Source organism: Asterias amurensis, chromosome 9 (assembly GCF_032118995.1).
Source record: "Asterias amurensis chromosome 9, ASM3211899v1".
NCBI classification, from domain to species: Eukaryota; Metazoa; Echinodermata; class Asteroidea; order Forcipulatida; family Asteriidae; genus Asterias; species Asterias amurensis.
In genome coordinates this window covers 7211979-7236928 of record NC_092656.1, presented here as the reverse complement: position 1 = coordinate 7236928, position 24950 = coordinate 7211979, and the positions used below count along the sequence as shown (strand labels likewise).

At 37.3% G+C, this 24950-nt stretch overlaps 1 protein-coding gene across 2 annotated transcripts in view; it reads right to left on the bottom strand.

The window, feature by feature from the left end:
* The window catches only part of LOC139941650 (nuclear receptor subfamily 2 group F member 1-B-like), a 51420-nt gene extending 45720 nt beyond the window's left edge, over positions 1-5700 (bottom strand). The window contains exon 1 of one of the 2 annotated variants that reach the window (XM_071938246.1): positions 5287-5700. The gene's annotated coding sequence lies outside the window, so the exon portion shown is untranslated. The remainder of the gene's footprint in view (positions 1-5286) is intronic. The other variant, XM_071938241.1, reaches the window with a different exon arrangement.
* Positions 5701-24950: the final 19250 nt, after the last annotated feature.

Sequence of the window (24950 nt, the reverse complement as noted above, 5' to 3'; positions counted from 1 at the left end):
ACACCAAGCGTGCGTGTTTGTAGCAAATCATTTCCCAAGGTTTCCACGTGCTGCCAAAAAGCCACAGAGCTGAAATCTCACGCAGTATGCTACTCACAGCGTGCGAGAGGAGAGAGGTTGTGATTCTTTACAAGAGAGGTTGGGTATGGAGCATGATGCACGCACGGGGAGCCCCGGCCTGGTTCTCACGGCCAAGGACACCCTCGTCTCGGCTCGCTTCGACGGCAGCGGCGCCCCGGCGGTAAGGGCCTGCCAGACCATGACCAATTAACCGAGTTCCCCCCTTCTTCGTTCTGGGGCGACTGTGTGATCCCTTTTTTCATTTCCAGAGTCGAGATCGGTGGGTGGTGATTTTCAATTTTGAACAAACATCGAGTAGTCGACTCTCTGGTTTGAATTTATATTGACTCATTAGACTGTAGGATTTCTACACGTCTACTTTAAAGCTCAGAACTTTCTAGGACAAATTGTAAAGTTGTCGGTACGCAGCCTGCATATTCAGGCTGCACCTTTCATTCAAGAAGAGCCAAACTTTGGTGCTCATTATTCTTATCTACAAATGGACTAGTTATTACATTTCACAAAATGATTTAATTGCTAATTGGTAAAGTTCGTCTCGATCTGAAGTTGTGGCTGTCATTTCTTGCAAGGTTTGCAATTTTTGTTCTCCTTTTTTTTCCCCTTTTTTTTGTTTACATTTTCACCTAGAAGATAGGACATTTCTGTATAACAACCAGAGTCAGCACTGTCTATTGGGTACTTTTCAGGGCGTCCTTGAAAATTGTCATCGAAGATGCAAGAAAGAACTATTAAGAAAGAACACCCTTGTTGCACAAATTCGTGTGCTTTCAGATGCCAGATTCAAAACATTTAGTGAAATTTACCTCTATCTCAAAAACCACTTTACTTCAGAGGGAGCCGTTTCTCATAGTGTTTTATATTATCAACAGCTCTCCACTGCTCGTTACCAAGTAATTTGTTGTGCTAATAGGCCTACATATTTTGAGTAGTAACCAAACGTGTCCATGTGCCTTTAAAGCAGCGTCTATTCTAACACAACAAGGAAGGAGGGTTTGCGATCAGACGTGATAAAAACATACATTGTGACCTTCATTTCCCGCGCAAACTTCCAGGCCATCCCACTCTCTTAAAGGAACATTACAGAATAAGTCAGACAAAAAACTCGTCTAAAGATCACAGATTTACATTCACGGTCTAACGATGATGAGAGTAGAAAACATTGCTTGAAATATTTGTGTCTGAAATGTCGTATTGGATGAGAAATATTTAAAAAAATAATTTCCCGTTTATCGCTCAGTGAGCGTTTTATTCATTTTTGTTAATCGACACCATGCAAAATGTGTAATCGGTTTTTCACTGTTCTCGTGCCGATCTTTTTCAAACTTCAACAGGTTTGCCAATTTATGTATATGGTGGATTACACTGCCAGCAACTTTTTTAATTCTGTAATGTTCCTTTAAGCTTTCCTGAGTTCACAGTATTTGGCACCAAATAGCGTCAACTAACATGAGGTTACAACACCATAGTTTCCGCTCGTGCAGCTACACTCTAAACCACCACCAAACCCAAACTATCATGGCGGAAATACCCCGCCAATTTAAGGACCCAATTTACGTTATTTAAACAGTTTAAATTTGACTTTGGGTCAACAAAGAAAAGTGAACAGAAACACAAGCTCTTGGTTACGTTTTCAGAGTGGTACTTGTCAAAGTTTTATGAAGGAAAAGGATTTCATGTCAACAGGTAAATCAACATTCAACAACCCAAACGAAATGTATGAACAATGTATTCTTCGACATGGAAGTTCCATGTGCAAAGTCGAATTAAGTACAAATTAACAGTAAAAGGCAGTGGACACTATTGGGAATTACTCAACATAATTGTTAGCATAAAACCTTACTTGGTAACGAGTAATGGTGTGCTGTTGAAAGTATAAAACATTGTGAGAAACGGCTCCCTCTGAAGTGAAAAGTGTAACTTTCCACGAATTTGATTTCGAGACCTCCGTTTTATAATTTGAGGTGACGAAATCAAGCATCTGAAAGCACACAACTTCGTCTGACAAGGGTGGGTTTTTTCCACATCATTATCTCGCAACTTCGACGACCACAATTGAGCTCAAATGTTCACAGGTTTGTTATTTTATACATATGTTGAGATACAGCAAGTGGGAAGACTGGTCTTTGACAACTACCCATAGCGTCCAGTACAAATTAACAGTTAAGTTGTTCAGGGTATATTTTTGCTTGTGACCAACATATTTTGTAAACATTTTTAGTTGACATCGATTTCTGCAAATTACATGAGAGGGAAACAATTTATATTTGTCTAAATTCAAATGCTATTTTTTCAATTTACTTCTAAATCACGAGCTTCGATTTTTTTTTTTTTTACCTGTATATGAGAGATGCAAACGCATTTGTTTTTTGGGTTTTTAAACCTGCAAAGTAATTTCAATAAAGGTTGTAATGTAATTGTGTAATTCCACTAATTAATTTGTATGATAGCACAGGGAGTTTTAATTTTTAGTTAATCTTAACCGAATACAATTCACTCAAATCAAGAGTAATCAGAGAAAAAAAACATTACACTCAGTTACTTTGCTACACCTTCGTTGTTTTCTATTACCAACCAAGTCCCATAAAGTGGACGATAAACAAGCCTAAATTAGTTTGTTTCATTGACAGCTTAATATAAACTTCATAAGCTAAGATTCATATTGTTCACAACGGTGGTGTGCAGTTTGCCTCAAACGAACTCAAATATCAGTCTTACAGATAATTCATGGATCAAGTTAAGTCCTCAAAACCACTTTTCGTGGTCATAACTTTAAAGAAGTTGGTCGGATCTCCTTCAGGACATCATAATGGCAGGAAGATAATAAGAAGTCTTTTCGATTGACTATTATACACCAGTTATTAATTAAAGAGTTTGTAGCATACACGTTTAGTAATCACTCTTAAAACTTAATGTCGATACAAACTTACTTGTTTTGTCAATTTGGGAATCCTATTTAATTTTATCCTGAATATGAAAACCTAACAGTTTCACACATCTACTTTGAGCGAAGACTGAATCCCCAATATGAAGATTAGGTCACGCAAATGAGCCTTGCTGGAAGTTAGAATACAAAACACAACTACTTGGTAACAAGTAGAGCAGCTTTGGAAAGAAGAATGCATTTTAAGAAAGTTTTTACTTCGAAGTACAACGGTTACGGAAAAAGATATCACTTTTTATCCCTACATAACTTGAACCTGAAAAGCGTTACTGACAGTAACCTTTCTCAGAATGTGTATTCCACTTGCAGATTATTCTTCCTGTGTGAACATAAACCGCTCCAGATTTTCGACCATATCTCAAAAACGCTACCACCTTTTGAAATGATATTTTTTTAAAGGGAATGTACTTGTTGGTAATCGTCAAAAACAAGTCTATTCACTTGGTGTATCTCAACATAAGCATAAAATAACAAGCCTGTGAAAATTTGAGCTAAATTGGTCATCGAAGTTGCGAGAAAATGATGAGAGAAAAAACACACTTGTTGGACGAATTTGTGTGCTTTCAGACAGGAATAAAAAACTTCTAGCTAGAAGTCTTTTATTATTTTAGTGAGAAATTACCCCTTTCTCAAAAAGAAAGTGCTCGTTACCAAGTCAGTTTTTAAGTTAATATTTGTTTTTGAGTAATTACCAAACGTGTACCTTCCCTTTAACATGTTAGTTTTAATGGTATACCTTTAAAATTAAAGGATTGAAACTACAGTGGGTTCCAATTACAAAACGTTTACAATCCCTTTCAACTTTTCATCGTGCAAAAGAAAATCAAACAGACTAAAATAAAAACTCACAATCCTTATGTACGGAAATAAATGGCAGTTAATACGTAACCCGCCACCACAAGTGCATTTAGTACACGTCCTTCTCTTGTTAAAATACTCTAATCCACCAGCTCCGATACAATGTTCATAAAGTAAATTTTGTAATTGTTTTGAGCTTAAGAGTCCGTACAATTGTCATAAACAAAATTACAATTTATTGTAATAAGACCATATGTTTTTGGTTTGAAAAAAAAGTCTAGATCGGACAAGCATTAGTTTTTATCGTGTAGTTGTAGATTCATAGAAGAAGCATGTAGTGTAGCTTGTTTTTAGAGTACATGATTTTGTTTCAAATGATGGCTTTGATGAAGATATGTGACTGTGCCACTTTCTTGGTCTGATTTATAACAACTTTATAGGGAGGAAGACTTAGGGTTGTAATGATTGTTAGATAAAAATGATGAAAATGAATGGTTTGGGTAGGTAAGGCCTATATACATCCGCCGGGCAGATAGCAGTTATGAACAGGGGATTAACTGTACAACATGCAGTGCATGAAATGACTACAAATTTTGTTTCATACTACAAGCATCTCCTACCGATATTACAGCTAAAGAACGAATCAATAGAAATGAAACAATATCTCTGTTAATTGTTTTCCAATTACTACAGTATATATTTATGGAAGGATAAATAGAATATAATCACAGACGCTGTCATAAAGAAATTGACAATGCAATGAGGCCCGTTTCCCTAAACCGACATTTAAACGGGGAAAAATAAACACCAGAAGTGAAATAAATTATAAAAGTGCAGTTCAGTAATAACTGACAGTAACCTTTGCGTGGAGAATCCAAACATAAATATTTTAAAGTAACATTTCTAGCTGTGCTGCCAAGTGGGCGAAAATCATGCAAGCAAAATGAAACAACTATACACAAAGTCATGGTTTAAGATAGTGCTTTTATCATCTAAAACCAAAACCTTTTGTTTTTAGCTTCGGGTAATGTGGAATTAACAGACACTCTGTGTATCAAAATTTGTTGATAAAAAATCATTGTGATTTGTTATTTCATGATATGTCTGCAGCTAAACGACGTTGCGATAGTGTGAGTACACACAGTGCATAATGGGTTGTGTTTTTAAGGCAGTGTGGTACCTGCAGGTTTACGTTCATCGAACAAAAAGTGTTTTAGATACTGAAGTGCATGATTAAATAATGCACGCCATTCGGGTAAATAATCAACACATAACAGTCCTTGTCTGAACCATTGACAGTGAACTTGCAACCCTGCATTAGGCAAACAACACACACACACAGAGCAAACATTAGCCACATATCATTCGCCCTGAATTTAACTCTCGATATTGTCTATGATGACTATTTATAAACTGAAAGCAGCTGAGGGGCAACAATGGTTGCTGCCATTTAGCCTCTGTCTCACCTTTGAACACGCGATGTCAGCAAGCGGGCACCTCCTAAGTCAGGCTCGGTGGAGGGGGTCGCCGGTTTGCACTGATGGGTGGGTTCCCTCCACTAGCTCCACACGACGCGGTGTGTGTCTCTAGCGCGTCACCTCTATAATGTTGACGGGGCGGGAGGCGCTTTGGCACGGTATGGGAGGCCTGCCCTAGCACGGTGATTTTCCAAAACTGCGTGACTTCTATCCACTGCTCTAAATCCCCCGATCAGACTCTGAAGACTCAGATACTGTACAAATTCTCTGGACGGTGTCCTACCATGAGGATGCGAGCCTATAGTTCGTCCTGCCGTGCTGTGGTGCCGAACTTTGGCAGACTCTCTGCTCCTAAGCCCATGCAATACAATGCTCTAACTCGTGCGATGGCAGGCCGTGTGCCGGTTTTTGACTCCGGTGCAAAGAATGTCTGCGCACTTTTAACCCCTGAACCCGAGCACATTAATAAATGCACGGGCAGAGAATCACAACGCACGGGGGTTTGTGTATATTTCCAATACACAGGTATCATGTCTTGTGTGTGGCAATATGGGCAAGGCAGCGTGTGTATCGGCCGGCCCTAAAATTGCACTTGCACAACCCGGCCCCCTGGCATATTCGCCTATCACAACCTGTTATGGGCGGGGTCTTTCAAGTCAAGCGACCCAACCGCGTTACAAGCTGACACTGCGCTTAATTATTTATGTTAATTAAACTATAATTTTGTGTCCAACACTTCGGTTTTCCTGATAGGCTGGCACAAGAAGCACGCTGTCATTTCTATTTATTTGTTTGGCAGCAATGATGTCTAATTTGTCCCCTACTGTTTTGCGGTTGGTCGGTAGTTCCCGACCGGGTGTGACTCGGGGAAGGTGAGTGGCGTGAACGAAGAAGGGGGGGAAAGTCACGCGGACTGTCCGGGGTCTCTCGTCTCAGCTACGCGTGCCAACACGTACCGAGGGCTCGAGCTGCAGACTGGGGGCCGAGTTGTCAAGCCGATCCATCTAAGCTTTTTTTGCCTCCTCCAATGTTTCATTAAGCAGAAAGCAGGCCGAGGTATGCGATTTGTATTATACCGTTATTTTTTGGGTACATGTAGTTAATTATTCCTGGTTTATCTAAACATGGCTGCCGAACAATTTCCACCAAACGGTAATAAGAGTATTTGGTTTAATCCGACCACTCGATCCAAACACCATCTTCGAAAAAACCTAAGCGACTTCATAATTTCGTCCACCAGTCCACATAACAATACCATCAAGACGAAAGTGAGATACGCTCCCTTTAAAAGAATTTACTTTGAGCAATGCATCATCGACACATCGAATATGGAATTAGAGATGGAATTGGACGTGTACTGTAAAAAGAAAACCATTAATTACTTTACAATATTGTGCAGCCAAAACTTCAACAAAAATGAGCATTCGGACATACGCTGTTTGCACTGTAGCCTACAAAGCGTCTGTTCATACGGGCTGCACTCTCTGGCATATTTCAATGAGAATTGTATCTTTTGACACGGGGTAAGGAGCAGAGGGCCCTAGACCCACCTAACTGTTCTGTTGACATGTCTTTGTTCCCCTCCCCCTGGTACGTTCACCCCTTGTTGAACAGTGACAGACCCACCATGACCCAGGGGGGCATTGGGGACAAAGACCCACCCGTGGTAACAAAGACCTCAAGAGCAAGGACAAACTATTGGCACCATTACAATGTCAAATACCCCGCTACTCTTGGTTACCTATTGGTTACCATGTACCCTATACGGGTACCACCAATATCCGCGGTTTGTTGCTTAAAACGCCACACCCCTTGAAAACTCTTATCCCTATATTTTACCAGGTTCAATTCTAACCATTCACAGGAGTACATATTTTACCACATTCAATTCTAACCATTCACAGGAGCATATATTTTACCACATTCAATTCTAACCATTCACAGGAGTATATTTGCCACTTTTCCAGTCGACTATGTACTCCATCTCATTCCAAGCGAAGCTAATGATAGGCTTTCTGCTTTTGTCTAAAACTATCTTTTTGAATATAAATATATACTTAAAGACACTGCCGTCGATTTCACAAAAATCTTCATAACTTAAGAATAATCTTAGGACTTAGGACGAGTCCTAACCCTGCACTGAAGCATGCAGACCTTAGATTAATCATAAGTTAGGACGAGTTACTCGCCCTAACTCGAGATAAGACGAGTCCTAACTTTTTGTGAAATCGACCCCAGGAAACTATTGGTAATTGTCAAAGACCAGTAATCCCACTTGATGTATCCCAAAATATGCACAAAATAAGAAGTCTGTGCAAATTTAAACTCAATTGGTCGTCGAAATTGCAAGAGAACGGTAAAAAAATAAAAAACAAACACCCTTGATGCCGAGCTTATGTGCTTTCAGATGCCTAATACAATTCTTCAGGCCTGAAGTATTTTAATATGTGTGTGACAAAATGACATTAAAAACTACGTTACTTCAGGGGGAGCCGTTTATCACAATGTTTTGTACTACCAACAGCCCTCCATTGATCGTTACCAAGTAAGTTTTTATGCTAACAATAATTTTGAGTAATTACCATTAGTGTCCATTGCCTTTCTTTTGTGTTTTAATTTTAAAACCTGTTCACGTGCGTTGTGTTGTCATTTGGCCTTTGAGAGAGACTCTGCAAGGGTTGAAACGTCAGGCCATTAACTATTTCTTTGCATGTATACCATTGGTCCTCTCGGTTGCTAAGCAGTGTGTAACAGCTAATTCAATTTGACCAGTTCCAATAACTCTGACTTGTAAGTCAGTGAGCTTTTTTATTGATTATGAGAATGTTAAGTTTCGGATTGAACTTTGTGAACGTTTAAATTCGCACCAATCCAAAAAACTGACTGCACACAGTGTATATGGTAATAAAATGCAGCATTTTGTGTTAGTTTTAGAAAGTCAGAAACAACATTGATTCTGTCAATTTTATGATGCCTTGTTGATTTACTCGTCTACATCGGTTGATCTTGGGTTTTGTTTTCCCATGACGTCATCTTATTTGAATCTCAATAGACATGGGGGTATGATGTACTTTACAATAGAGTGGTAATATGATACATTATAGCTAACCAGGCGGACCAACTGACAGACGTTTTGTAACGAACCGTATCATGCAGTCATGCAGAGTTAAGGGATCTGTCGTTTTTGTTTTGAGGTTTTGTTTTGGGTTTTTTTTCTTTTTCTTGAAGGGTTGCTTTTTGTATAACATATCAACCGATATGCATGTATTGCAAGTCAATCCTTTAGAGTTGTATGACCTGACTTTTGCAGTAAGAGTTTGTTTACATCCCTTTTTTTTCTCTGTATGAATTTTGACAGGTAATGCTGTTTCAAAACGGAAAAAATACCAAGCAAATCGTAATGGACAATGCACAAAATAGATAAAACAAGCAAAAGTTGTTTGTACATGGTTGATGGTTATTCAGTTTAGTTTGTTAATTAACTTACCATTGGTGTTTTTCTCTTCGTACAACACATTAAATGAAACCTTATAACTTTCTCTAATCTAGAAAAGTAGCTATTTAAATTTTCAAGGCTAAACCTTTGGGTCAAATCAGGAAAAATCAGATTTAGTATCTTTAAAATGTTGGCACCAAAGATACAAAATATTATTATTTATTTTTTATTTTATTTTTTCCAAATTATTCGTTGTTGTTTTTTGTTTGTTTGGTGTGTTTTGGGGTTTTTTTTTGGGGGGGGGGGTTGAACTGATGAAGATAAAGGACAAATATTTGTATCCTGCAATCACATTTTTACCAAACAAATATCTCATTTGAGAAAACTGATTTCATTAAGAAACGAAAAAGTGGTGAAAAGATACGGACATTTATCAAGAGACAATTGCAAAAAAATGTTTACATGAGTTGCAAGTTGTGATATTAAAAAATATATATATATATATATAATTGCAAGCTAAAAACTGAACGTAAGACATTTTTAGAAGACATTATGTGTCTTCAAAATTGGACACACAACAGTTGCGGTCCAAGACCTCAAAGCAAATTTAATCTATCAAAACATTAATGAAAGTTAAATATTTCGGGATTTCGTATAATAAAAAATAGAGAAAATTACTTTTGACGAGTAGTCAAAATTTGACGAATGAAAGATGCAAGTCAAAACACACTGAGAATAGTTGACACGTTTTACGATGGTATAATGAAAAATAATGTGCTGAATGATGACGTCAAATCACTTTCATTATAGTATGTGAAATCATTTTTTAAAGTTAGAGATTTGAAACTAGAAAAATATCCTGAAAACTTGACAATCTAGATTATACCGCTCTGTTATAAGAGATTCGTTTGCTTATTTTGGACAATGGGGGCGTTGTTCATGAGATCAAAAAAAGAACTTTGTTGCATTCAAAATACAACAACGAAATGTGGAGATTGGTTACAAAGTAGTTTATCGCGTACAAATTTTGTAAACCAAATATTATTGGCAAACATTGTATGAGTTGCATAATATACAAACATATGCTGTCACTGGGTTAAAGTACTCATTAACTAGCATGTAGGTCTACGTGATGTACGTAATAATTAGCCACGCCACTAATTAGCGTGTACGTAATAATTAGCATGCACGCACAAAAAAGCAATCACCCAACAATTTATTGTAAATTTGTCATATTTCTGTTGTGTTGGATATGTCATTTGAAAGGCAGCGGACACTCTTGGTAATTACTCAAAATAATTATTAGCATAAAACCTTACTTGGTGACGAGTAATGGGGAGAGGTTAAAAACATTGTGAGAAACGGCTCCCTCTGATGTGACGCAGTTTTTGAGAAAGAAGTAATTTGTCCACGAATTTGATTTCGAGACCTCAGAATTAGATTTTGAGGTCTCGAAATCAAGCATCTGAAAGCGCACAACTTCGTGTGACAAGGGTGTTTTTTCTTTCATTATTATCTCGCAACTTCGACAACTCAAATTTTCACAGGTTTGTTAATTTATGCATACGTTGAGATACACCAAGTTAGAAGACTGGTCTTTGACAATTACCAATAGTGTCCAGTGTCTTTAAAGTAGGTCTACGGTGCTCGTAAAATACCCATAGAGTAGGCCCAACTCAACATTATATCTGGCATTCTATTCAATTCTATTCTATTCGATGTAACATTTCTTTCCATGACCAATAAACATGACCAATGATTATGATACTAAGATCAGGAAATTAAAAGGGTTTTCGACCAAACTTTGAATATCTTTGGATATGACATGTCATTAAAAAACAAAGAGGCCGGACAATGCTTTCTCACCATAATCACTACTGCGTGACATCTTTAGCACTAGACACTATTGGTAATTACTCAAAAATAATTGTTAGCCTAGAAACTTATTTGGTAATGAGCAATGTAGAGCTGTTGAGTTACTTCATTATAAACTTGCAACTTATTGAGCCAAAACTTTTACAGGTTTGTTATTTTATGTTGTTATACAACAAGTGAGAATACTGGTCTCTAACTATAACCAAATGTGTCCAGTGCCTTTAACGTCCCATGCATTTTTTTTTTCTTAGAGTGCGATCGCGCACGCGTGCAAATAAATGTCTTAGATGTAAAATTAAAAATTTAAAAAAATAAAAAAGGAAAAAAGGAGTGGCGTGAAAGTTCAATGATCGACAACCTTGATGCTAGACGCACGTAATATCAGAGCATTCATGTCTCATTAAACGAATGTTTGTATGTTGTGTCTACCAATGTCTATCCTTGTCTGGTAACCATGGTAACCCGAATGAAGAAAGCATCTAAACATATTTATTTTTTTTCTAAATGACACCAGTTTTCCTCCAGGCATAAACAAACTAATGACGTACGCTGTAACACGTGTGTGAAGGCTCTGGCATTCAAATGTAAATTATTCCACAAAGGAGACAGCCAACCAATTACAATGAAACAATGGTCGCACATCAGCGGTAAAACTAGCGGTAAATTAAAGAATATTAAAGTCAACAAGTTACAATTTATGCAAATTGACCTAACCTGACTTGATCTGACCTTACGGTAGCAATGAACGCTCAACAGTCAACAACAAACAACAACAAGGTCACAATAAATTAAACATGTGTTCAATTTATGAAAGTTACCTTGATGTATTACTGATTTAATAAAATATGACTTTGTTTTACGACACCCACTATGTTTAATACGGCGACAATTAAAGACACTTCACACCATTGGTAGTTGTCAAAGACCAGTCTATTCACTTGGTGTATCTCAACATTATGCACAAAATAAAAAACCTGTGAAAATTTGAGCTCAATCGGTCGTCGAAGTTGCAAGATAATAATGAAAGAAAAAAAACACCCTTGTCAATTAAACGAAGTTGTGTGCTTTTAGATGCTTAATTTTAAGACCTCAAAATCTAATTCTGAGGTCTCGCTGAGGTCTCGAAATCAAATTCGTGGAAAATTACTTCTTTCTCATTACTTTCCCGGGTTCTGTGAAAAACAAATCACAGGCAAATCACTCGAGTGGGATTTGAACCCACGACATTTGCAGTGCTAGAGCCAGATGTCTAACCATAGACCACAGAGCTAGCCCGGTGGCTAGAGGCAGTTCGAATCATGTGTGTAAAGCAGTGGGTACCGCAACGATTTCATCTGTTAACTTTTAGGATAAAGAATTAATATTTTGTTTTACCCTTATAGTATACATGTGTGTGTGTGTGTGTTACTCAGTACTTCCCCGAGGTCTGTGGGGAGAAAAAACAGGCAAATCACTCGGGTTGCATTTTTTCAGCATTCATTTTAGAAATATGATATTATATCACAATTGAACAGGTTGTAATCGTTACATGAAGCTTTACTTTTTATCTTGGTTTTTTTCTTCTTCCTTTTCCAGGAAATCGAAAACATTAATCGTAAATTGACAGTGATTATGAATTATAGATAAGACAAAAGACACCTGACGTCAATGTTAAGCCCGGTTGTACAGATCAAAAGACAACAACAAATGGAGAAAATGCGTTTGTCACATGTAATCTTAGTATCAAATGTACGTCTGAATTTGTTTGTTATCTTTAACGTGCCAGCCTAAACTTAACAATTTCAATAATCCGTCCCTTCTTATCGTAAGTTCCCGGTCCTGAAACTTTAACCTTTCAAGAAACAAGTTAGGTTGTGTTTATCGATTTAAAAATGACCTTACAGAAGCGAAAACATTGCCTTCTGAAAAACAATTCTTTCTTTTTTCCTTCAAAGTTTCAATATTTCACACTAATTTTTTAAATCAATAGACCTTTGTTTGAGAATTGACCGGTGTTTACTGCTGCCGACATTTTTAATTCCGGGAACACGTCCGTTCTCCACGTTTGAAGCAGCGGGAATTTTAAAAGATGCTAGCGGGTGAAACGGCGCTGTCTGACGGCAATAGCAATGGCAGACACTCACGGTCACGCCACGAGGCTTGCAACTGGGACACTCATTAAGTAATTAGGTCGAAATTCAAACTCGTGCCCAAGCAGTCTGTATTGTGATGTGTTTATACTCAAAACAAGAATACAACTATTTCATAAGAGCAAAGGTTGGTTCTTTTTCAATGCCAATAGTAAGTTAAGTACAACAATCCCTAATAAACGTAATATATCATATGCATGAAGTTGTTGTCAAAAGAAGATTCAATAAAAATATTTACATTTTTAAAGTGGACTTTCTATTTCAACTTTTGTTATGTTTTGAACACTTTTAAGTGTTTCAAAACTGTTTTCTAAATTTCGGCAAAGCTAAATTGAAAAACAATTTCTATAACTTCCGTTTATAATGATTTCATAAACTTTCACAACACCTGTTTCTGTGACGTATTAGCAACCAAATGAGACATTCAAAGAATTTAGACTTGTTTGTTCCAATTCTTGTAAATGAGACTATCGTACAACGTTCTCTTTTTCAGCTATAGTTGTTGGGTTTTTTTTTTCTTTAAGAACACTTCAACGAGTAAAGTGAAGAGTACCTCTAAAGTACAGTCCCACTCGTCCGTCCAAGTTACTGAACTTTTGAGAGTACTCTCGTTTGAGTCCCAGGCCAAGTCTTCTTGTCTTCAACACCCATGAAAATGGACCATCCAAATATCCGTTGCTAATAGCCCAATAATCAACGAACGGGGCTCGCAGTTCATACCCGTGCCGTCTTAAGTGGGACTTGGTGACAACTTGTCAATTGCAAGAAAACGCAGACGAGAAGGTAGGGCTTAACCCCACCCGTAAAAAAAAAAAAAAAAAAAAAAAAAAAAAAAAAAACTTTATCTCAATTTACCAGTCGGCGATTTTCCATTTTACAAGGAAGTTATAGCATGGAGAGTTGGGTATGAAGATAGAGGAGGGTAAAGCAAGGGGCAAGTTGCTACAGATGATTAACAGTGGAAAATGCTGATTTCTATTATTTTTCTTCCATCGTTGAGGAACGTGGTTTTTTTTTTCGTGGTTTTTTTCGTGGGCTTTGGGAAGCGGTCGGGGTCTGTGGGTGGTAGTAGCTACTACCTTGATGACTAGTGATTAGAAATTGAGATCGGTGGGCGCAGGTTCGGTGGAGAGAGCCGGATCAAAAACACATTGTCGGCGATTCGAGTTTCTCGCGCGTCTTTCAAAAAGCTTAATCTGAGCGCATTAGGCATAATTTACATCCGTTCCCTCTCACTAATCGTGATGGGCAGAGAATATTGAAGAAGATGAGAGGGGAAAAAACTGGGCATCAATAGCAACTAAATAAGCATCTACGGTTTCACCACAAAGAAAACATTCGTGGCGAGGTAGAATTTGTGAGTCAGAGAGGGTTCGAGAACCGACAAGTTGGACCTGCCACTAACCCATATTGCGACTGATTGCATCGACGAATAAAACACGCGGTTTTTTTTTAAAGCTACTCAAGAACTTCTAAGTTTCCTTTACTCGTAAAAATGGACAAGGAATAATGAATCAATAGAGTGTATGCTTGTCAATATTATTCCAAAATCCAACCGCCCATTTTTTTCTTACAATAACAGAAGTTTCGGATTTCCAACATTTCATAATTTCAATTATGCAAAAAGCCCGCGAAACCGTTCTGGGAAAATGTGGCCTTTCAACTGATTACCGTGCCCGTGTTTGTTGACTAGCCAGCAGGTGGTGTTAGTGTTGCAAACCCATTTGGATTTTAAAACCTTTTAGTTGACCAGAAAAATCTACAAACCGAGGGTCACTTTATCATTGATTGGCGCGATTTGGTCTTCTCCATAACCCGTATGAACCATTAATGGAAGCATTAGAACCGTTCGTTATTAGAACCATTGTCATCACCATAACTAGAACATTGTTAGAACCATTACAATATATAAGAACCATCATTAGAACCATTATCAGCACCATAACTAGAACATTGTTAGAACCATTACAATATATAAGAACCATCATTAGAACCATTATCAGCACCATAACTAGAACAATGTTAGAACCATTACAATATATAAGAACCATTATTAGAACCATTATCAGCACCATAACTAGAACATTGTTAGAACCATTACAATGTATAAGAACCATTATTAGAACCATTGTTAATTACGATTAAAAGTATTATTGGAATCATTAATAATAACAAAATAAGAATCATTAATAGAACTATTATTAGATCCATAAATCGAACCAATATTAAAACCATTATTCGAACCATTATTAAACCGTTATAAGAACCATTATTATAATCATCATATAAGAACAACTATCACTCTTAGAACCATGATTAAAATGGTTAATATTTCAGTTTTATCTTAAATCGACACAGACTGAAAATCTAATTTTCCATGAAAACACAAAGTATGATCTCGTCTATAAAAAATATTGCGGTTTATGTATTTCTTTTTGCGTTTCAAATGTAAAAAGTTGTAGGTTTCCCTAATAAGCAGCTTATCAATAAAATTATTAGTCCTGGGTGGTTTAGTTTGATAAGTGTGGTTTTTAACGATCCACAATACTTCCCTGACAACTTTATACCCTATATGCCACGATTAATGTTACAATTTGTTGTTTTTCTATGAGCGATGTTGTCCCGTACTTTCAGGTCACTAGACACCTTTGGTAATTGACGAAGACCAGTGTTCTCACGTGGTGTATACATCACAACATCTTGCACTAAAATAATTAATAAATATGTGAAGAATTAAAGAGACACACCCTTGCTGCACAAACAAGTAAGATGCCTCTGCAGGCCTGAAGTCTTTTAATATTTGAGTGAGAAATTACCTTTCCTCAAAAACTACGTTTCTTCAGAGGGAGCCGTTTCTCACAATGTCTTATACCATCAACAGCTCTTCGTTGTTCGTTACCAATTAAGGTTTAATGCTAACAACTATTTTGAGTAATTACCAATTGCATCCAGGGCCTTTAATGACAGTTATGGTAAAGACTAAAAACTATTGTTGTATCGATTAATCATGATTTAGTCAGGTTTTAGCAAAACCCATGTAATCACTATTAAACCAATGAAAGTCAACCCAACATACATTCACCAAAAAACACCGCGTTTGTGTTGCAAATGATTTAAACAATTAAACAGTGAAATGGGGCCGAGTTGCCATCCCCATATCCAAAAACACAAACACTGTCACGTTTAAATATACATCTACAATTAAAATCTGTCTTAATTAATCCCCGATCGATAATTTAAAATCGATATCAGACGCAGCTGGGACTCGTCCCCTCATCCTTTACAATCTTCGTCTCCAGTCCCCCACCTTCATTTCTTATTCCTCTCTCTTATGATAGATGAAGACAGAAAAGATTTCAGCTGTTATAAGGCTTTGAGTCCCGGGTAGTAGACTACCGCGTGGCAATGCCCTTAACGACGCGTCTACTCCCCGTACAAAACTCTATGAAACTCCTCTCATAGTGCATCGCGCACCGATACTCAAGGTTTTTTGAGTGAAGGTTCCAATCGAATTTTGGGTGTTGTTTGGACGCGAGATGAGTTGATGGGGAGGATGTGTGTGAGTGGATGGGGGATGATGAGGGTGGATGACTCTCTTACACCGTGGAGGAAAGGTAAGGAGGAGGAGAGGAGGAGAGGAGGAGGAGGAGGAGGGCGAGATAAGATGTAGAGTTACCAAGGCGGCAGTCATTTCTGTTGTCTCATGTTGTGCGCAGAAAACTTTCGAAGAAAAATAAGGATTTTTCTGGCCAATCGTGAGGTAGAATTTATGTTTTATAGGTCACGAGGCAAACCTTTCAAAGATGCCGGTCTGTAGTGGAAGTTAAGCTAAAGTGTTGTTGAATTGTATTTTTTTTTCAAAAGAAGAAGGACAAAAAACGTGTTTCTTCTGCGCACGAAGAAGGCTTTATTTCTTCTTAACACGGAATTCACTACCAAAGCAAGCATGAACAAGTGTGTTTTAGGTTTCTGCTTGAAGAGAGGGCCTTAAGATCAGACAACAAAAATGATGTATTATGTGTGTGTTCTTTATTGGTGCTTCAAAGAAGAGGAAACAATTTCTGATAAGGTTAAAAAGCAATTGGTGATAAGATTTTGCACACCAAGCAACACTGATGATAAATAATATAAATACAGCATTTGCAGGGCTAACCTTCATGTAAAAGATATTCAAACGCGCCGGTCTATAGTAGAAGTTAAGTTAAAGTATTGTCAAATTGTAGGGAAGCCACGATGAAGATGTGTGTGTTTTGGGTTTCTGCTGGAAGAGAGTGATGTTGTGCATTTTGTCTAAGGTCTTCAGGAAGTGACTTCCAGAGTCGTGGTGCTATTATGTTGGAAAAGGCAATGATGATAAAACCAAAGTAATATTTCAATTGTGACAATTTTGGTTTTTAACCTTACACCAATGTGTATTAAGCATTTTATACTCAGTACTTTCCCGAGTTCTGTGAGAAACATCCACAGGAAAATTGCAGAGTCCTTAATTACTTTTTCCACTGAACAAACGCTTTTCGTTGCGATCGGCTTAAAAACTGGTTTCCTGTGAACGAGTGTGTTGGTGTGTCTTTAAGGATCTCTCTCGAGTAATGAGGTTTTTTTTTTTTTTTTTTTTTTTTTTTTTTTTTTTTTGGGGGGAGGGGTAACTCGTTACATCTTTGATGACTATTGTTTTCCATTGTTTGTTACTCACGACACCTTGGGTGACTTCATGATGATTCCAGTGTTTCAAATCCACAACACGAGCGAACAAAATAAGCAAACAACACAACACTTTAGCAAGATGTTCAGCATGAAAGGCATTGGACAGTTACTCAAGATAATTGTTAACACTTATTTGGGAACGAGCAATGGAGAGCTGTTGGTAGTATATTACAACATTGTCAGAAACGGCTCCCTCTGAAAAAAATAATTTTTTTAGCAAGAGAAATATCTCACTAAAATATTTTGAATCTGATGAAAGACTTCATGTCTTAAGGGTGTTTTTCCTTTCATTATTCTCTTGCAACTTCGCTTGAGTTCAAATTTTCAGAGGTTTGTTATTTTATGCACATGTTTGGATACACCAAACAAGAATACTGGTCTTTGACAATTACCAAAGGTGTCCAGTGCCTTTAAACAAGACCCTATTATAGTTGATTTATAAATTAATGATTGAATTTAAAAAAAACTGCGACCTCTTATGTTTTAATACAATGTCCCATGTCAGACTAACTGAATTGATTTTATGCATTGTCCTAAGCAGCCATCATTAATTGAGCCATTATTCCTCACACTGATTTCTCTTTAGCATTTGTTGGTGCACATTGACGTTCACGATAGCACAAAGTGCCGTAGAGATTCTATAATTGCTCACATTAAAAGCCGCTGTCTCTGTGAGTGATAAGGTCAATGAACTCTAGACGGCAAATGTTCTTTTGATATCGTCACTGGTGTTTTCATTGGTAGGCAGTTGATGTTTTCATTTTGGCGGGCAATGATTATTTCTCTCAATTCAAAAACCCTAGGAGTCATTCAAGTGAGAGAGATTCTTATAATAAATAAATTTTATAATAGATGACTAGACAGGGTACATAAGACCAAATTTAAATATCAAATGAAATCAAAATAAGTATATTATGCTTGTATGAGACATATCTTAAGAGTATAATGGAAAAAGTTTGGAATTGAAAGGCTTAATAGAAATGTACTTGGTACATGTTGAAATGACAATATCGGAGCTATTTCAAATTTGTTTGGTCATGTTTGCGAGCAACTTTTGCTTCAAAAATTAACGTTCATCATAACCTGCTTTTTGAAATATCTGGTCTACAAATTGATAAAAATGCTCGTTTAAAAACAAATATCTGAGGTCTCGAAATCAAATTCCTGGAAAATTACTTCTTTCTCGAAAACTATGTCACTTCAGAGGGAGCCGTTTCTCACATCGTTTATACCATCAACCTCTCCCCCATTACTCGTTCACCAACTGTGAAGGCTATGTCTTTGACAATTAGCAATAGTGTCCACTGCCTTTAAAAACATAAACATACATCCTTCGTCTAGGGTAAACTGTAAACTCTAACTTATGTGATCTGTATTTATGCCAGTCATGACATTCACATACAGTGGGTTTATACAGCGAATGTCTTCATTTCGATACTGGACATTGAACATTCTCATATAGGTTTGTACAGCAAAGCCCAATATCCAGATGAAAAGTAGACATTCACTCCATAATCGTACGTGAATGTCCAATAGCGAGATACCGTACAAACTTGTGGATATCAAAATATCCAATATCAAACTATAGATGAAAAGGAGAGTGTCCTACATCGAAATACCACTGTACAAACCTATGTGAATGTCCAATATACAATATCGAACTTATGAATGGAAAGTAGACATTCTCTCTACCAACCGTATGTGAATGTACAATGTCAAAATACCAAAGCAGACATTCACTATACAAACCTCAAACATGTCCAGTGTACAACATCACTTTTTTACTGTCTTCTACTCGAAACACCAAAGTAGACATTGGCTGTACAAACCTGTGCGAATGTCCAACATCCAATATCAAACTATTTTCACTGTCATGTACTCGAAACACCAAATTGGACATTCACTGTACAAACCTATGCGAATGTCCAACATCCAATATCAAACTATTTCACCGTCATGTACTCGAAACACCAAATATTGGACATTCACTGTACAAACCTATGCGAATGTCCAACATCCAATATCAAAATATTTTACCGTCATATATTATGTTTGCAACTGCATTTGCCGTAAGCGAGTACAGCAAAACGTACGCTTGTTGACGGCAATTGCAGCTACACACAGCCAACTATACGTCCGTCTCGTCCCCAGCCATGGCCTGTACTTTAACGAGGCCGACGCTTATTATTTAACTCGGACCTAATATGATTGTCTCATACTATAATTTAATTCAATGGCCATAACTTAAGCTTTAAAGGGGCACTCCAATAGCTCTTAATGTACTTCAACCGTATTTAAACGGTAAAAGGGCACTAGTTATTTTGTTGGTTAAAAATCTAAAGATCTAAAGAAGAATGTACAAAAGTACCGACATTTTGAAAAACATTTTTATCATTACCCATAGTGCTTAATGACTTCCGTTACGGATGCATTTGACATGTTTCAGCAGATAGTTAACAACGAAAACAACTATTTTTTTTCATTATTATCTCGCAACTTTAATGCATATGTTGAGATACACCAAGTGAGAAGACTGGTCTTTGACAATTACCAATAGTGTCCTGTGTCTTTAAACAATCTTTACACAGTTAGACACGAGAAGAAAAAAAATCAATAGCAACAAAATCTTCTTTTTTACTTCTTCAACCTAACAATGTGCTGCACATTAAGTGAGAGGCCCGTTAAGTCAATGCAAAACGACATTGTTATCTCACCAGCAGGGGAAATAAAACCCAATTTTTCATTTTGAAAAGAGAAAAAAAAAATACGCCTGGATATAAACGCTTACACTTAAAGTATTTCTAAAATGTATTATTTTATTTTGTTTAAACCCTCTAGACTATAACAGTGTATCAAACAAATCGGATATCGGCAAGTCTTCGGGTATTTTCAATTTTTCCCCCCATACCTCTAGCAGACGTAAATAAATAATTGGAGTAAAAAAAGAACGCGCCAAAACAGTATAGTGCATTTGTACTACTGTGGTGGGGTTCTGCGATCCACCCTTTAATCGTTCCTCCCTACAGGGCCGCTTCGTACATCCGCTGATAGTTCCGGTGATACTCCGGTTTCCCGCCCTCAAGGAGGACGGTCGCCATGGCAACGTGGTCACGTGACTTCGCCATCGCAGTCAACGTTCGCGTGCCCTAAATATACCTGACCCCGACAGAGAGTGCTGTAGAAGACGTCTGCTACTGATGTGCATTTTAGTTTGTGATTATGTAAGAAGATGACAATCATTATGACATCATTATGATGCGTCTTATTGTTTCAAAAACAGAAACGGGTTGTGATGTAGACTTAAAGTTACTGGACACGTTTGGTAATTAGTTAAGAATATATACATTAGCATACAAACTTACTTGGTAATGAGCAATGGAGAGCTGTTGATAGTTAAGACATTGTGAGTAATGGCTCCCTCTGAAGTGACGTAGTTATTGAGGAAGATTTTTGAATCTTGGAAAAGGCCTTTCTCAGGCATTTGAAAACACACCAATTTGTGAAACAGAGGTGTTTTTTCTTCCTTTAGTTTCTTGCAACTTCGGTGACCAATTGAACACAAATTCTCACAGGTTTGTTATTTTATACATAATGTTGGGATACACCAAGTGAGAAAACAGGTCTTTGACATTTACCAAAGGTGTCCGATGCCTTCAAGATAAGTTCAAGACGCAATCTGATTTATGCTGTGTAATCTTGTAATTTGCACACAGTAAGATAGTTTTCTTAAAAGGTCAAACGAGGTCATTCTGCGACTCCGTCAATCGCGAAGTGAGTTTGAGATCATGTGACAAGAATGACGCTTCACAACATCCAATCACATGGCGATATTCAATCCGGTTACTTTTTTTGATCTGAATATCTATGATATCAAAAACTTAATCCCACAATTTGGGTTTATTATTAGCTTTGAAATCAATTAACTAATTAATATGTAAATCTGTATCATTACTTGTTCCATTTTTCCAAAACTATAGAAATCTTACTCCAAGAACTTTTGATGAAATCTAGCTTTTTATAAAGCGAAATATAAAATGATAAATTAGTTTTTAAATAATAAATTATCATAGCAATTAATATAATTACTATTATTAATGTTATTATTTTATGACATTAGCATCCAAAATAAAGACCACCTATTCCTTGGTGCCGGTATAACTCCTTAAGTGAGGCTGTACACTATTGAAATATTAATAGTATAGGCCTATCATGACTGTTATTTGTGTAGTTGTTTGTTTATGTATTAATGAATTCGTATATTCATGTATTCATTATTTGTTTTATAAATTATTTGTTTCTTTATTTATGTGCACGTATCATACGTGATTGATTAAAAGTTAGCTCTCAGTTTTCGTACAAACTTTGTTGTGTGTTAATTCTGTACCATGGGTTTTAGTTTGGTGTTCCTGTGTACCAAGTTATTTGATATAATTATTTCTGGTGATTAAAGGTACATTAGAGGAATTGTGGAACGCAAAGTGTCTAAGATGAAGCGCGGGTACTCTATTGTTTTCACGGAATTTTGATGTTGAACAAACGCTAAAATTGATTTTGGAGTTCTTTTGTTGATCATGTAGTGTGTCATTTAATTTACACTGTTATACTCACGCGCACGCTCATTGCAAACAAAACCCAACGACTGTTTTGTTTCCTCATGTGTAAAGACAACGGCTAATTCATGTAGGTAACTTAGTTTAAACAAATTTATTTATCCAATAAAGATTGTTCATGCCGAACTGTACTTTTCAAAACTCCGTGATAATTTACAGGTAATTTTGTACCAACCGGGAAAGAAATTGTGATTTATCCGATTTAATCGGGGAGTTTTTAAAGGAAAACAAATCCTGATTTCTTCTTTTCAAAAGCAAAATTATCACCAGACAGTGATGGATAATTTATTATTTAATGCAACACAAAATTTGGTTGTATGAATATCATTACCTTTTTAAAGCTGAGCTGTACTTGTTTACGCCGAAAAAAATTCTCCCGTAGGTATAATTATTATAGTTGATTCAATCAAATAAATTCCTGTTGGCAATTGAATATAAAAGCAACTCCTAATCGAATCGAATCTGGATAGATCTGCGCGGTTTTTTTTTTCTTTCTTTCAAGAAACACGATTTGAGAGGATTAGAAAACAGATTATGACATTATGATTGTGGATTTTTATGCAACAGCGACGAAATAAAATTAAGAGTGTGTTCACCCTGTGGTCGTTCTTTGGACTGCTGGTAAGAGCAGTTCTACAACAAAGGACCACCATCGGCAAGGTTTTTATTGTCATTGCATCATGCAGTTGTTTGACTCATTTAGAACGCAGTGGCCGTTATAGTTCTATGCTACCCCCCCCCACACCGACCCCCCCCCCCCCCCAAAAAAAAAAAAAAAAAAAAAAAATCATTAAATTACTGATATTCCAATGAAAACACAATCACACACCAACTTATACAGGGTACTTTTGGCAACTATGGCTTATCCAATACGGGTTTCTTTGTCCTAGTGGTACCCTTCAGAGAAAAGGGGGGAGGAACATCACTAGCAGGACCCCACCGGATTTCTAAGAGTGTGTGTATTTTAGGGGGCAGTGAACACTATTGGTAATTACTCGAAATACTTGGTAACGAGTAATGGGGAGAGGTTGGTAGTATAAAACATTGTGAGAAACGGCTTCTTCTGAAGTGATGTAGTTTTCGAGAAAGAAGTAGTTTTCCACGAATTTAATTTCGAGACCTCGCAACTTCGACGAACCAATTGAGCTCTGTTTGTTGTTATAGGTTTGTTATTTTGTGCATATTTTTTATAAGTATATATGTTGAGATACACCAAGTGGGAAGACTGATCTTTGACAATTACCAATAGTGTCTAGTGTCTTTAAGGGTAAAGTACTGAGGTTAGAATTACAAATCAAGATCATCGTTTCAGACCATTGAGTTATTGTTAAACACTAGTTTCAAGCAGATATGATATGGTTGTAAAATGTTTTGACCCAACGGTATAAAGTTTGACCGTGAAGCGGGACTTGAACCAACGACCTCCGGATTAACGTACCGGCGCTCAACTGTGAGCTATCCAGCCCTAGGTTTTTTCTTGGGTGACTCAAGTAATAAACAATTACATTTGTTACTTAACAAATTCCACTGAAAAATGGGTGGAATTATCTTTCATCGAAAACACAAAATCATCTTTTGGAGACGCACCGGCAAGCAACTTGAATATGCAATTTTAAACCTCCCAGTCAGATTGCAATCTTTAAAGACACTGGACACTATTGGTAAGTGTCATGCCTTCACAGTTAGTGTATCTCAACATATGCATAAAATAACAAACCTGTACAAATTTGAGCTCAATCGGTCATCGAAGTTGGGAGATATTAATGAAAGAAAAAACACCCTAGTCACACGAAGTTGTGTGCTTTCAGATGCTTGATTTCGAGACCTCAAATTCTAAATCATAGGTCTCGAAATCAAATTCGTGGACAGTTACTTCTTTCTCGAAAACTACATTACTTCAGAGGGAGCCGTTTCTCAGAATGTTTGATACTACCAACCTCTCCCCATTACTCGTCAATACCAAGAAAGGTTTAATGCTAATGATTATTTTGAGTAATTACCAATAGTGTCCGCTGCCTTTAAAACTGTTCATTCTTACATTATACAGGCAGTGGGTTTTTTATGTAAGAATTTGGTTCTAGTTTCAGATATCGTTTTTGGCCACACGACAAGAGAAGAACAAACTTGTCCCACACCATGCACCCTAAGGGAGGTTACAATCCGATATAATCAAACCGGCCTTCCGTCACTCATATCAGAAATCGACCGTGTTTGAGTCAACTACGGGAGAGGGGTCAAGAAGCCAAGATCTCAGGGCCCCTGTGGGGTGCATAGAGGAGGCGTAGGGCTGGGGAGGGATGGAGAGGGGGGACGGGGGGCAATGGCCGGCCGGGCGACCTCTCCAATGATCACACTGCTCATAATAATTGCTCGTTGTCTCGTCTTACCCATAGTCCAATATCATTTTCAAAATTTGTTCTTGTATCATACCCTATCAATATGAAGTCATGTTTCGAACTGCTTCAAAATGTCAACGGCAGGGCTGACACTTTGAGGAGGCAACGAAGGCGATTGCCCCATGCCCCCTGGTCATTGCCTTCGTGCCCTTAAAATGCTCCAATAGAAGTTTACAATGTCCTCATAGGGTGCCCTTTACCAAGGAGAAAATGACTTGGTGCCCTCGTGCCCTTTCAAAAAACTAAACATACAGGCATGCAACAATGATGCGGGTACAGTGAACGTGTGTAGTTTGAAAGAAACTGACGAAGATTTGATGCACACAAAACATGTCTTTAACAATGACAATAGCTTTGGGCGACACACAATGCCGCATGCAACTTGGTTGCAATAAAAATGTGCCTGGTCCGACTTGGTTAATTTTGAACTCGGAGGTGAAATGCAAGACATGTCATCAGCATCAATAATGTATTCAAAGAGAGCTGACGTCACGAGCTGGTA